Source organism: Ceratotherium simum, chromosome 38, assembly GCF_057802395.1.
Source record: "Ceratotherium simum simum isolate JZ-2026a chromosome 38, ASM5780239v1, whole genome shotgun sequence".
Lineage (NCBI taxonomy): Eukaryota > Metazoa > Chordata > Mammalia > Perissodactyla > Rhinocerotidae > Ceratotherium > Ceratotherium simum.
Genome location: NC_141937.1, coordinates 1,890,184 through 1,903,452, shown reverse-complemented (window position 1 = coordinate 1,903,452; position 13,269 = coordinate 1,890,184).

The following is a 13,269-nucleotide window of genomic DNA, read 5'->3' as shown; positions in this document are numbered from 1 at the left end:
TAAATACTACAGAATAATGACAACAAGCACAGAGGAGTGGAATGAATATTTTTTCTTTTTGGTGAGGAAGATTGTCCTTAAGCTAATATCTGTGCCTGTCTGCCTCTATTGTGTATGTGGGATGCCGCCACAGCATGGTTTGATGAGCAGTGTGTAGGTCTGCACCCAGGATCTGAACCTGCGAATCCTGGGCCGCTGAAGCGGAACACACGAACTTAACCACTACGCCACTGGCCGGTCCCTAGAATGAATTTTTAAGTTAGAATATTTCAGGCATCAATGCACGTGCTCTTTGGCTCTATGATGTAATTTTGTGCAAATATGTGCATAAAATTACTGAATGCATGCAAATGACAGTCCCTCAAATTAAAAATAAGTGTATCCTAAAAAGCAGAGAAATCATATCATCTTCAGACCCTATTTTTTAAAATAAAATCAATAATACAGTGAGCATTCACAGTGCACCAAGCCCTGCTCTACATGTGCAAGGGTGTTAACACATTTGCTCCACCCCCCAGTCCTATGAGGAGGTTGCTGGTGTTAACCCCATTTACAAATGAGGTATCAAGAAATTAGTCACATGCTCAAGTCCCACAATTAGCCACAGCAGAGCCGAGACTCCAAACCTCCCCCTGCACTAAAACTGCTTTTCTGCTGGGAAGAATGACTGTTTTTGTTATAGACCCAGAGATTAAAACAAGAACACAAGCAATATATGCTAATTACATTTTTTAAAGTTTTATATAACCATTTAATTGTAATATATCTGCTCCCCATGTGCTCTTAACGCCCTAACACGTGGTTATTTATATGTTTATATTTTATGGGTAACGTGGAGCTCTTCTTCTATTCCTGTATTATCAGAGTTTTCCAGAGAAACAGAACCAATAGCATAGATACAGATGTCTATAAGAGGAGGTTTATTATAGGAATTGGCTCAAGTGCTTATAGAAGCCTACAAGTCCCATAATCTGCCGTCTGCAAGCTGGAGACCCAGGAAAGACCGTGGTGTGATTCAGTCCGAGTCCAGAGGCCTGAGGATGGAGGGGAAGAAGAGGTGATGGTGTAAGTCCTGGTCTGAGTCTTAAAGCCTGAGAGTCAGGAGCTCCGATGTCCGAGGGCAGGAGGGGATGGACGTCCCAGCTCAAGGAGAGAGAGAGGCAATTTGCCCTTCCTTCATCTTTTTGTTCTATTCATGCCCTTGAGGGATTGGATGACGCCCACCCACACTGGTGAGGGCAATCTTACTCAGTCCACCCATTCAAATGCCAACCTCTTCTGGAAACATCTTCACAGATACACTCAGAAGTTTCACCAGCTGTCTGGGCGTCCCTTGGCCTAGTCAAGTTGACAAATAAAATTGCTCATCACAATTCCATATTGTTATATTTTAATGTTCAATATTGGTGATTTTTTTAAAAACCTAAAATGTGATTTTCATCTAAGAAGTCCTAAAAGTACAACCAACTGGAACATTCAAAGCATGTGCATTCTTCCGGGCTAGCTTTGGGTAACAGAGTGTGGCCCACTGGGTTGTCTGCTGACAGCGTGAGACTGCTTCCGGGTTCTGATGTGGCTCCTAGACAAGTCTGTGACCCAGTCTGTGACCCTCTGTGACCCAGTCTCCCTGTGATCCATGAGGGTTTGGCCCAGATCATTAATTTCCTGCACAGCTTGACCACATTAGAATAGAACTCTATTATATAATAATTTGATGCATTTAAAATTCCTCCTCTATTCTAAATAAGATTAGCAATTACAATATCTTGTCAATGAATCTCATTTTGTCTGATATTTTAATATTTGTCTCATGCTTTTCCCCAGAATCTCTTTTGCCCTAAATAGCCATGTTCAATAGCATTTGACGCTGCTTCCTCCACTAACTCTGATTAGATCAGGCGAGGTCTATTGATCCAAGATGCCCACCGGCAGGCTAGTCACTCATCTCAGGGCCAAATGGACCAACCAGATTCTCTCAAGAACTTCTGTCCCCAGAAACACAGGAAAGCTGTCAGCTGGTGGTGGACAGTGCAATTGTGAAGTCACGTAGGGTGGGGCTCCCAGAGGTGTTAGGGGTGAGTAGAGAGGTGAGTGAGTTCCTGCTCCAGCAGGAAAATGGAGACCCCATCAGAGTGGAGACCCTACAGCCGGCTGGGGGAGCAGTCCCCTTTCCCATGGTGTTCCCAGGTCCCTGTCCCCAAGCCTGGGGCTGCTAGTGCCTCTCTTCCTGGATTTCCATCCCCCATGTGGTAGCCCCTCACCCATCTTTACAGAACCACTTCCTCTCCTTCACCTAATGGATGTTGGTTGGACCTTCACCTCTCACAAGCTGGAGAACTCCAAAGAAAACAGATGTCAGAACTGGCTGTCGGGCCGGCAGAGCCAACCAGCCCACTTTGGAGTCTGTCCACCTCAGCCAGACTCCTGCACAGCTCTGGGCACCCACCAAACCTCCTCAGCCTGGAAATCCCATTGGCAAAATAGGGCAAGGCCTGTTGGCCTGACTGTGTGCTGGAGGTGTGCAAGTGCTGGAGGAAACAGTGGGGATACAGCAGGAGCAGGTCGTCGTGTCACTCATTATTGTGGGAGGAGAGGAGTATTCTCTGTGCCTGGTGTTACGGGTCCCATCAGAATGAGCATCATATTGCTGAAAAGTTGCTAGAGTTCTGCTTGCAAGTGATGATGAACATAATGGAGATTTCCTTGTCCATGTATCAATCTGATCCCTTTTTCTTCTATTTCATCTATTATTCACCTACTTCACCAAGTCTATTATTAGCTCCCATGTAAATATAGTCCATTTCATCTTCCAAGAGCTTCATAAGCTCTAAGTAAAACTGAGTGAGTGTCCTTCATTAGAAATTTCATTTCATCGTTTCTATTTACAATAGAAAATACCCAAATAATTTTATGTTCCTAGGGACATTTATAAAAATGCATTTTGAGCTATGCTAGAAAGGGCCTATGGTTCTAATTTACAGAAATAGTAAAACTCCAAAAAGAGTGAGAGGGAAAGCTTTCGAATAAAGTTGTTTCTCCTCATGTAGGTCTGACGAGCTCTGTAGAAAGTTCGAACGTTGTACACACCTTTCCAGCTCTGCAGGTCAACCCCTGGTCCCATCATAGAACCAAGGAGCATCACATCACCAGACTTCTTTCATATGGGAGTGGCTGCCATTTTTCTATGATGGGTAAGGAGGTAATGCTCCATTGATGCAGGTAATGAACGTGGGGTTCGCTTCCTCCCTGCCCAGAGCATCTTGACCACTGCTAAGGTAGCAGAGGTAGAGCACCAGGAAGTGGCGCCATATTGAAATTGCTCCTGCACACACTCTGCGTCGAGGGTGTCTGTGGAGGAGGCAGGTGGGTGAATCACACAGCAGCAACAGCACTTGGCCAGTTCACCTCTTGGCACTGCAAATGATCAAATGGATTAAGCTAATATCATTCACCAACAGAGTGCCCCGGGGGAAGGAGGAGTGAGACAAAGAATGAACAAGCTGTGCAACCTTTTTAAAGAAACTACTAGCTCTCAAAACACAAAGCATTTTCAAACATGAAGTTAAATTATTATATATAAAAAAGTAAGGATAAATTTAAATAAATTATCCTATAATTGTGAATTTTTCTTGAGCTCAAAAACATCTCAAAAAAAAAAAATCAAACTTTCCTTTTTAAAATTCTCTTCTCTGTTCTCCAAAGAAATCCACTCTCAACACAGCATTCCATTTCGGCCACGCTTGGTCTGTGGCTAAGAGTGGATTTCAAGGCATTGCATGAGCTTCCATCTCATGGCCTTGCAGAAGTCTGGAAAGGCCAGTGTCCTGCTGAATAAATTGCGGATGAAAAAGACTAATTGGTCCCCAAATGGAAGCATACGGCTGCTTTCAGCATCTTGACTTTTTAAACTATTTATTTAAAGCAAACATTTGCAGGCCCATGAAAAGGCTTTTCCCCTGATTCCTGTTGACCTTCAGTGACCTCCCTCCCAGGGTGTGTTAGTTTCTCCCTTGGGGATGATTAAAGCTTGAGAGGCTTTATTTATTTTTCAGGAGTCTCAAGAGTTCAGAGAAGTTTTAAAAATTAACCTGGACCCAGACCAGCGGCGTCCACCCGGCCGAGCCCCCCGCTGCCTCCTGGATGGGCCGGGCTAACGCGCCCACTGTCCCGGAGTCTGGAACCACAGATTGGGGCCAATCCATCTTCTGTCTCTAAGACTTACCAACATTTTATAGCCATTAATGGCGTTTCCCCTATATTTGTGAATACAAGCTTATTATTTTCTACCAAGAGGCTTCTTATGATACACAATGTACAAAGCGTTGTCACTGTTGTAATAGGCCCGAGCCTCGTGCATGGATGTGAATTGTGTGCTTGTGTGTTGGGGAACATGGTACCTGTGGGGCTAAGTTTCAAGTCTATCTGAGGCATTATGGCATCCTGAAGGATTATTGTAGCTGAAAACCTAAATAAGTAACCACCATCATTAAAAAGAAAGCTTAATATAAACTCTCATTATTTTGCAGTTCTCCTTACAAAACTCATGTTTTTTTAGTTCAGAATAGCTAAACTTCCTCCCTGCCTCCCTTCTCATATTTAGAAACAGTGTTTCTCTCCTCTGTGGACCGAACCTGTGGGATCTGAAAATTCTCACATCATGTGGGACAAGGAGGATGGATCCACGAGTCACACTTGGAGAACAGTAGCGTAATTTAAAAATGCACGTCTTTTTTCAAATAATGAAATAAATTTTAAAATATATTTTCCTCTATATGCTCATCATTTTAGCAACTATTTTTATTTCTCCCTGTTCTTGTCTAATATTTCTCTTTAGATGTGATCATAATTAAATGCAGATTTACAGTCTGCCTTACTTTTATTGTCCAGGTGTATTTTTTTTGTGTGATTCTTCATGTTCCTTAGATTTGCAATTATAAACTTGTGAAATATTCCATTAAGTTGAACTATACTTTCCTTGACTGTTTATCCAATCCCAGATATTAAGTATTATTATAGGGAAGCCAAATTCACTCTCTAAAACTGCTAAGGTGAGAAAACAAGACAATTCTAAATAATAACCATATTCCCCAACATCCTTTTTAATTTTGTGGTCCAGACTCTTTAGGTTAGTGCTGCCGTGGTCGTCCTAACGCTCCATGTGGATGAGGACTTCTGGCATCTGAAGACCTCCATCCTTAGCTTTTCCTCTCCCCTACTCACCAGTATTTTAAATAAAGATTTCCTGTCATGAATTACTAGAAACATATACATTCACAGCCCAGAGAGAACGCAAACTTTCCCCTCTCTTTAGAATGACAATAGAGACCGGGATTGAGATCTAAAAACATTTGGGGTAAGTGTAATAAATAAACTATAGAAACAGATAATGTTACCTAAAGTGCAGATACCAGCTTTCAGCAGAATGATGACTATCCAGATAGGACAACTTTGGGACTGGCTGTATTTTCCTGCGTGGTGTATTATCTTGCTTTATCCACAGTTTTGGTGACACAGAGGGAGATCAGAAGTGGCCCTGGATTCATCTCAGTGAACCATTAAGAATCTCCTGGGATTACACTGAAGCCTCTCATTTCCAATTCATAGAATGTAAAGGCTTGTTGGAATTTGTCTTTTCATCTCAAGTGAGTTAAAAAAATATCCACCTGATGAAGCAGTGTGAGCATTTTTTCCTTAATTCTCCCAGTTATTACACCATCCCAGCTGACTTAGGCCCTGGCACATCTGTTGACTAAAGGGGCTACTAAACAAATTCACCAAACACTGTGGAATGGGAAACATCTGGAAGAACCACGCAGGGAAACATCTGCCCTTGTTTCCAAAGCACCTGTTGGGGGTGGGCTGATTCACACCAGTTAAGGACGTGTAGGAGCCAGGTGCCCATCCCAGCAGAGCAAGCCTCATTCTTCCTTCCAGTCCCTCACCCACAGTGACAAAGTGGGGTGTGGAGGAGACAACATTGGACCCACATTCCTTCACAAATATCTCCTTTATTAAAAAATCAAAGCCTTCTTGGGCTAGCCCCGTGGCCTAGTGGTTAAGTTGGCCACACTCTGCTTTGGCAGCCCATGTTTGGTTCCCAGGTGTGGACCTACACCACTCTGTTAGCAGCCACGCTGTGCTGGTGGCCCATATACTAAAAAATAGAGGAAGATTGACACAGATGTTAGCTCAGGGCGAATCTTCCTCAGGAAAAAAAAAAAGAAGAAGAAGAAGAAGAAAGAAAAAAGGAAAATCAAAGCCTTCTTTTATCTTAAAAAAATGTGTTCTCTACTTTGCTGTCTTTCCAAGCCCCTTCTCTTGGAGGCAGAGAATTCCCGTTAATTGAGACTCTAGAAGAATCCTCACTTCCTAATACACAAGACCCCACTGGCTCCAGCAGACGTGGGAGTAAACATCAGGTATGGGTGGCCCATGACACAGATGTGGGAGCTACGGGTCCCCATGCTTTGGGAGAGGAGGTTTGCTGCAACTGTTGTCACATTGTTGGATGACGGTATTGACCTGAGAAAATTCTAGACACAGCTAATCCTGTCAGGAAATCCTCGCATCTATCATATATCCTCTACCATCATCATATATCTAAATGGCCAATAAATATATGAGAAGGTGTTCAACTTTATTAGTTATTAGGGAAATGAATATCGAAACCAAAATGAGATACCACTTCACACACACCAGAATGTCTAATATTTAAAAGTCTGACAATACAAGTATCAGCAAAGATGTGGAACACATGGACATTTCATGTACTGCTGGTGGGGGGTCCTAGGGTCCCAACGCATAGTCTAGAAAAGAGTTGTGGGAGTTTGGGCTGGGGCTCCAGGGGCCTGTTCCCAAACAGTTCTCTCTCCATGCAGACACATTGTTTAGGGACACTTTCCTGCGAGCTAAAATAGAAAGACGTGCAGGAAGACGATAAATGGAAAGTTCAGGACGGGGGTTGGAACTGCGGGGAGGGGAGAGGATAATGTGAGGCCCACAGCAGCTGCCGTGCTCCTTTTCATGCTGAGTGATGAGTCACCGAACTCTTTCTCTCCTGCTGCTCTTTAAGCCACTCATCTTGGCTCTAGTCACTATCCCTAGGTATGAATTATTTTGTTAAAACTTTTTTAGGAAAATCAGAATTAAAGAATGAATGGGGGGTAGGGGCCGGCCCAGTGGCGTAGCGGGTAAGTGCAGGCGTTCTGCTTTGGCGGCCCCGGGGTTCGCAGGTTTGGATCCTGGGCGCGCACTGGTGCACCCCTTGTCAAGCCATGCTGTGGCGGCATCTCATATAAAGTAGAGGAAGGTGGGCACGGATGTTAGCCCAGGGCCAATCTTCCTCAGCAAAAAAGAGGAGGATTGGGATGGGATGTTAGCACAGGGCTGATCTTCCTCACACACACACAAAAAAAAGAATGAATGGGAGGGGAGGAGATTGAGCTGTGAGGGTCACCAACTTTTCAAGGAATTTGCCTGGGGAGAGGAGGAGGAAAATGGGTTACAGGAGGGAGGGAGATGGAGCTGGTGCAGACGAGCCCAGGATGGCGAGAGGGAGACCCCCACCCCCTCTCGTGATTGCCGTACAAGATGGGACACGATAAACAGCGTCCTCCTCCAGGAGGGCCACAGGGAGGGGTGGCCTTAGGAGGAGTTGGGGTCCCAGGAGGCCCTGAGGGAAGAGTTTGTCAACAGCGTGGCTAGGCTGTGCACAGTGAAAGGATGAGAGGGAAGCGAGGAAGGATAGCGGACCGGAGGCACCCGCATGAGCAGCTGTGGCCCCAAATAAAGGGGCTTGGACCTGGGTGGTTTGTTATGGGGACTCCCTGGATCCTGCTTCCTCCTGGAAGGATGTGGGGAGCTGGTGCTGGTCTTGAGGGAGGGGGTCCCCCAGTCTATTGCTGGTGCCGGACATCCTGGCTGGAGTCCAGGATCTTGGGGAAAGGTGCTAGAAGAAACTGGGTGAACCTAATGGTGGTCATGTGGAGGGTCTGTGTTTCTTTTTCTTTGGGTCCTGTATTCCTTCCCTAGGAAAAATAATGAGTAAAAATATCGTCCTGATGAATTGCTCTATCTGTCCCCAGTTCTCTTATTTCAGAATTTGGGGGCCGTGTCCTCAAGTCACCTGTTTTGTGCCTTAAGAATGTGAGTCAACAGCAGAGCATAGAAACACAGTGTACTCACTCCCCGGATCCAGCATTTGAAGCAGGTTTCCAGGTCTGCCTGCCTAGGACATTTGTGCATCCATTGGGGTGATGGGAAGGGAGGAGAACATGAGAAACCAGGAAGTCTAAGCTGGTGGGCACCAAAGAGGGCAGAGGGAGCCAGCACAGGCTGTGTGATGGACACTGAGGACACTGGGCAGGCAATGTGGGAGTCAGGAACAGCTGCTGCATAAAAAGATAGTGCAAGAGGTGAGGAGAAAGGCTTCTAAGAGGTTGATGTTGTGTTAGGAATGCAATCCTTCCTTAGCACACCTTCAAGAGACTTGAGTCAGGCTTTAAATCCCTTTTTGGGTGTCAGGCTGATGCTGAGATGGACCCAGCGTGGCTCAGTTTTATGCAGCTTCCAGAAGAGTCAATGCTCAACTGTAATGCAAGGGATGTTCAGAGAAAACATTGGCCCCTGCAGGACACTGGGGACACGGTAGAGTAGGGATGGTGTGGGGAAAGGAGGACATTTTTTTAAAAAATCCTCTGGGTTTTCCTGAAACAATGATAAGAGATAGGCTTTCTCACTCAACTCTAATTTCTGGGCCCTGAGCAGCATTCCCACAGGTCCCCTCTCTGAAGGTAAGACAATTAGTCCTCGTAGAATGCAGGCCGGAGGATGCACTGAACGCATGCATCCCTGAAGTAGAATGTTGTCAGCCTCTCAAGACAACACCTGGGGAGCCTTTCTTAGAATCTGTTCCCGGGTTTTCTTGGATGTTAATTACAATGCAACGTTTTAGAATCTGTTCAATTTTGATCAACATGGGAAGTAAAGCCACACAGGTTCTCGAATGCCAGGTAACCCCGATGAACCGCCAGAGCTGGCTACTCACTGATGGCAGGGGAAGCACTTAATAGGCTATTTCTGGGTACCACTTAGTGACTTTCAGAGCCCAAATATGATACTATTCCAGCACAAGGCCAGCTGGTCAGGGTGGAGGGGATGGTCGTTATCTTAATAAATAGAATTCCACATAAAGTAGATGCCACCTCCTCAGAGCACCAGGGCTCTGAGGCGGATGTGCGGAGAGAGAGAAGTTTGCGTGCGGCACGTTTGCCTGGGGTGGCATCGGTTCTTCAGCATGGGAGCAGAAGGGGTTGGGGGGGCTCTAATGTCCTCATCACTCCTCCAAGTCGGCCTCGCTCTGGTGAACCTTGCAAGAGGACTAAGAAATCTTTTCTGCTTTGCAAAAGAGATCCATTTCCATTGGCAATATTTGCATTTTCCATAAAACAAGAATTCTCTCTCCTGGGATTTCCTACTGCGCTTCTTTAGATTCGAGAGCAGGCATGATTAATTTCCAGTTTATGAAAGACAGAAGTGCTTTTATGAGCCAAGCACAGGGCTTTGCTTGTGGTCACTCAGTGTCCCCATCTTTGCAAGGCTCTGTCACAGGCAGGACACTGCTGGACCCCCCCATCCCTGGCCCAAGGGACAGGGTCAGGGTGCCCTCCGCTCAGCGCACTGACTTCCAACCTTGCTCGCTGAGCAGACTCACAACCCAGAGACCTTCTTCTCACCAGGAATGGGGGAAATGGAGCGACTCTCGCAAATCTTGCTAAAACAAAATAAAACACAAACCTCACCAAATGGGTTTATCATCTGCGGCCTCACAGAAAAGCCGGTCTGTTAGCCATCCGGCCTTCCCGGCTGCTGACCGTCTCATCCACATCTCCAGGGGTGACTGCTGGTTTATTGCAATGAGGATTCCAGATGAAGAGGCTGCCATCTCTTCTGATAAGGTTCCCCCCCCCCCAAGACCAAGGGAAAGTGGATTTGGAGGAGGCCCCCACCCTCGACAAACTGGGCTTTCCTGAGCGGGATTTTCTTCTTGTTTTCTAACACTGCGGGGTGTGAGCGCTTTCTAGTGAAGTGTGAAATGCTTCCCTCACCTGTTCTTCACCTTCTCAGCTCTTGGACTGAACAGACTTGGGTTCCAGTTGTTCCCCCTAAATAATCAGACAAGTGGGTGAGATTCCTGGATGAGAGAAGACGAGTTATGAAAATAGCTGTGAGAATTCTCATGGTCTGTAAAACCTTCCACAGCGTCAGATCTGCCTGCGCAGGGCGCAGAGAGAGGGAGGCAGCCACACTCTGGGGGTTGACATTTGTTAAGGAGGGGCTTTCTCTCCTCCCACAGCCCTCCAGGGACAGACAGCAGGGGTGAGAGAGAGGCACAAACCCAGTTCAACCCTCATTCACATCGTGCAGAAGGACCACAGTTCAGTTCTAACAATGAAGCTTGCATAACCGCTTCCCCACCTGGGACGGGGATCCCAGTGGCCCAGGAGAAACATTCACCCACAGGCCCAGCCAAGACCCACAGCCCCTCAAAACCTGCAGTGTCTGGGCCTGGACGCCAGCAGGTGTGAAGAGAAACAGGAACGGCCACCGCCTTCCCTGTGTGCTGAACAGAATAACATGCCAGGGCCCACAAACACGGAATTTTTCAAAGTGCACCATAATTTTCTTGTTTCTGCTGCATAAAGAAAACATCCTGACAGACCAGGCCAGAGTTAGTGCGCGCCTTCTTATTAGGATCCTCTGACTCCATTCTATACACTTCCCTTCACAGGCACCCTCGAAAACAGCAAACCAAGCCACAGCAAACCCCGGAGGGAATCCACGGAGAGGTTTCTTGGGGCCCAGGTGCCCGGGCTCTGCTAGTGGGGTCCCCACCCGCTCTCACCTCTGGTCCCTGATGGGGGACTGCACAGGGAACATGCGATGCGATTTGTCCTTTTAGATCGCCCTACAAAGGCACTATTTTCAATGCCGAAACTATTCCCTGCTCCCTTTTGGAAGCTGCAAAACCTCTTTGTCTGGAAGTTTGGCCAATTATCTCCAACAACTATTACTTTGCCATTCTGGAGAGTTTTCCTGGTCGTCTCAGTTTAAAGGCCACAGAAACTAGCTTGTTTATCTCTATTCCCCCCTGTAGAAGCTGATAAGAGCTCAAAGTACAAAGAACCATGGCATCTGCTGGTGAATGCGTCTCTTTCTCACACATCAATTTAACTGCTTCACTGCTGAACCAGAGCCACAAGACCACAGTTTGGGAACCTGAGAGGCACAATGCATTCTATTTCTTTTTCAGTATCAAAATCTCACATTTTATTGTATGTACTTTTTAAAAAGAAAAGCAATGTGTGAAACCCTCCTTATGCACAAAGCTCAACTTATCTGAAAGTAGTATGTGAGATTTAAGTGGCAGATTACATGCCAAAATGGAAAACAGTGATGAGAAATTTTATGGTGAACTTCCAAAAAAGCCGTGACCCATTGAAAAGTGTCCAGTGAGTCTCCATAGTTGGCTTTTCCTTCAAGTTAGCAAGTCTGTGCAGTGGCGTGAGAGGAAGAAGACATATCCTGTAAATCCCTGATTCATATTATGACAATTGAGACATTCTTTCAATCACGTCTTTTTTCTTCAGGGACTTGCATGTAACTAATGAATTTGCTGCATGTAGTTTGCACGACATTTTCTCCATTTCTCATTTTCTACCTAAGCTATTTAACCAATATCCCCAATCTTCTCTGTGAACTAATACTAGCCTGGAATGGATTCGTGCAGCCAATGAAGGCGGGCCTGGAGCTCGTGTGCGAGGGGCTGATAGCCAAGGGGCTGTGGGGGTTTGGGGACCCCTGGAATTAGGGAAGTCTCCACTACTGCTTCTCCCAGGCTTCAGTCCATGTTCGTGTTTATAACTCAGGTTGCTTTTGCTTTTTCCATCCATAAAAGTAGGAGTAAGAGTTTTCTTTTTTGATGCACCAGGTGAGGGGCAGGTGGGAGGGTGATCAGGGGTCCCTGCTCAGGCTCCTCCTTCGCGCTGGCCCTGTCCCAGGATGGGTGGGGGTCAGGATGCAGAGGAGGTCACGATCTTGGGATCCTGGCCCCAGGCCACCGCTGCTGCCATCTTCCTTTCTCTGGGTTCTCTCTGGCACATTGCAGCAGCGGCCTGGGAACTCTCTCTGGTGTTTTGATTTCAATCCACAGTCTCTGTGAATCAAAGGGAGGGGAAGTGGTTCTCGGGAGAGAGGATGTCCTCTGCCCTGCACTGTTGAGAGTGGCCCAGCACCCTGAACCTAGGCACCATGTGGGCACCCAAGGGTACAGCCAGCACTCTTGGGTGCTGGATCCCCTTCCCAGCACAGAGCCATCCCTGGTGGCATAGCTTTCTGGGAGAATTCTTAACTCCTGCCATTTTCACACACCCAGGCGGGTCCAAGAACCCCTTGTCCAGGCACAGGGGCAAGTCAGCCCCATCTCACCCCATGCCCTCCTGGCTCTGGTCGCTGAGTGCCACGCAGGGCAGAACAATGAAATTCGTACATCCAAGGCTCCACCAACAGTGGCTGTCCTCAGAGAGCGCCGCCACCCTCCCTGAAGTCAAGGGTGAAGCAGATGAGACTGTCCCTGTCCCTGTCTTCTCGGAGTGGACAGGACGGCCACTGGCGTGTGGGCATCCTGCTGGAAACGTGTCAAGAGTTCCTACACAGTGGCATTGCCAGCGTGGGTCCTAACAGTGGCGAACGCCTCCATTGTAGGCTGTTTTTCCTCCTCAGTCTGGTTTAATCTTTAACATATATGACTGGCTAAACCAAATCCTGTTTAATCGTCTGTTTAACTTTAGAAATTGTAACCTCTCAAGGGTCTAAATTGGACAGGGTCCGCAAACAGGTGGCAAAACCTCAGGTTAAGTCTCGGGATCCTAAGCCGAAGCCATGCCCTTGCACATGTCGCTTGTAGGACAGCAGATTCTCCATCAGCCCTCTGTTCATGGCTCTTCAAATCTAGGAGCCTCGGGTCCACCTGGGCAGTGTTTACACTACGGCTGCCAGGAAAGTCTAAAATATGGGAGCAGGCCCCTCTCAGTGACCCCAACGTCCACCACGGGTGGTGATGGAGGGGCAGTGTGACTAGACAGAAAGATGAGATTTTGAAGGACAGGCTGAGGGTCTACAGAGAGGCAGTTGCTGCAAAATCGGATCAGCTCTGGGCAGCCCCAGGGTGTATCCCATCTCAGCCCTTCCCTTCAGAGTCCTAGGCTCCCA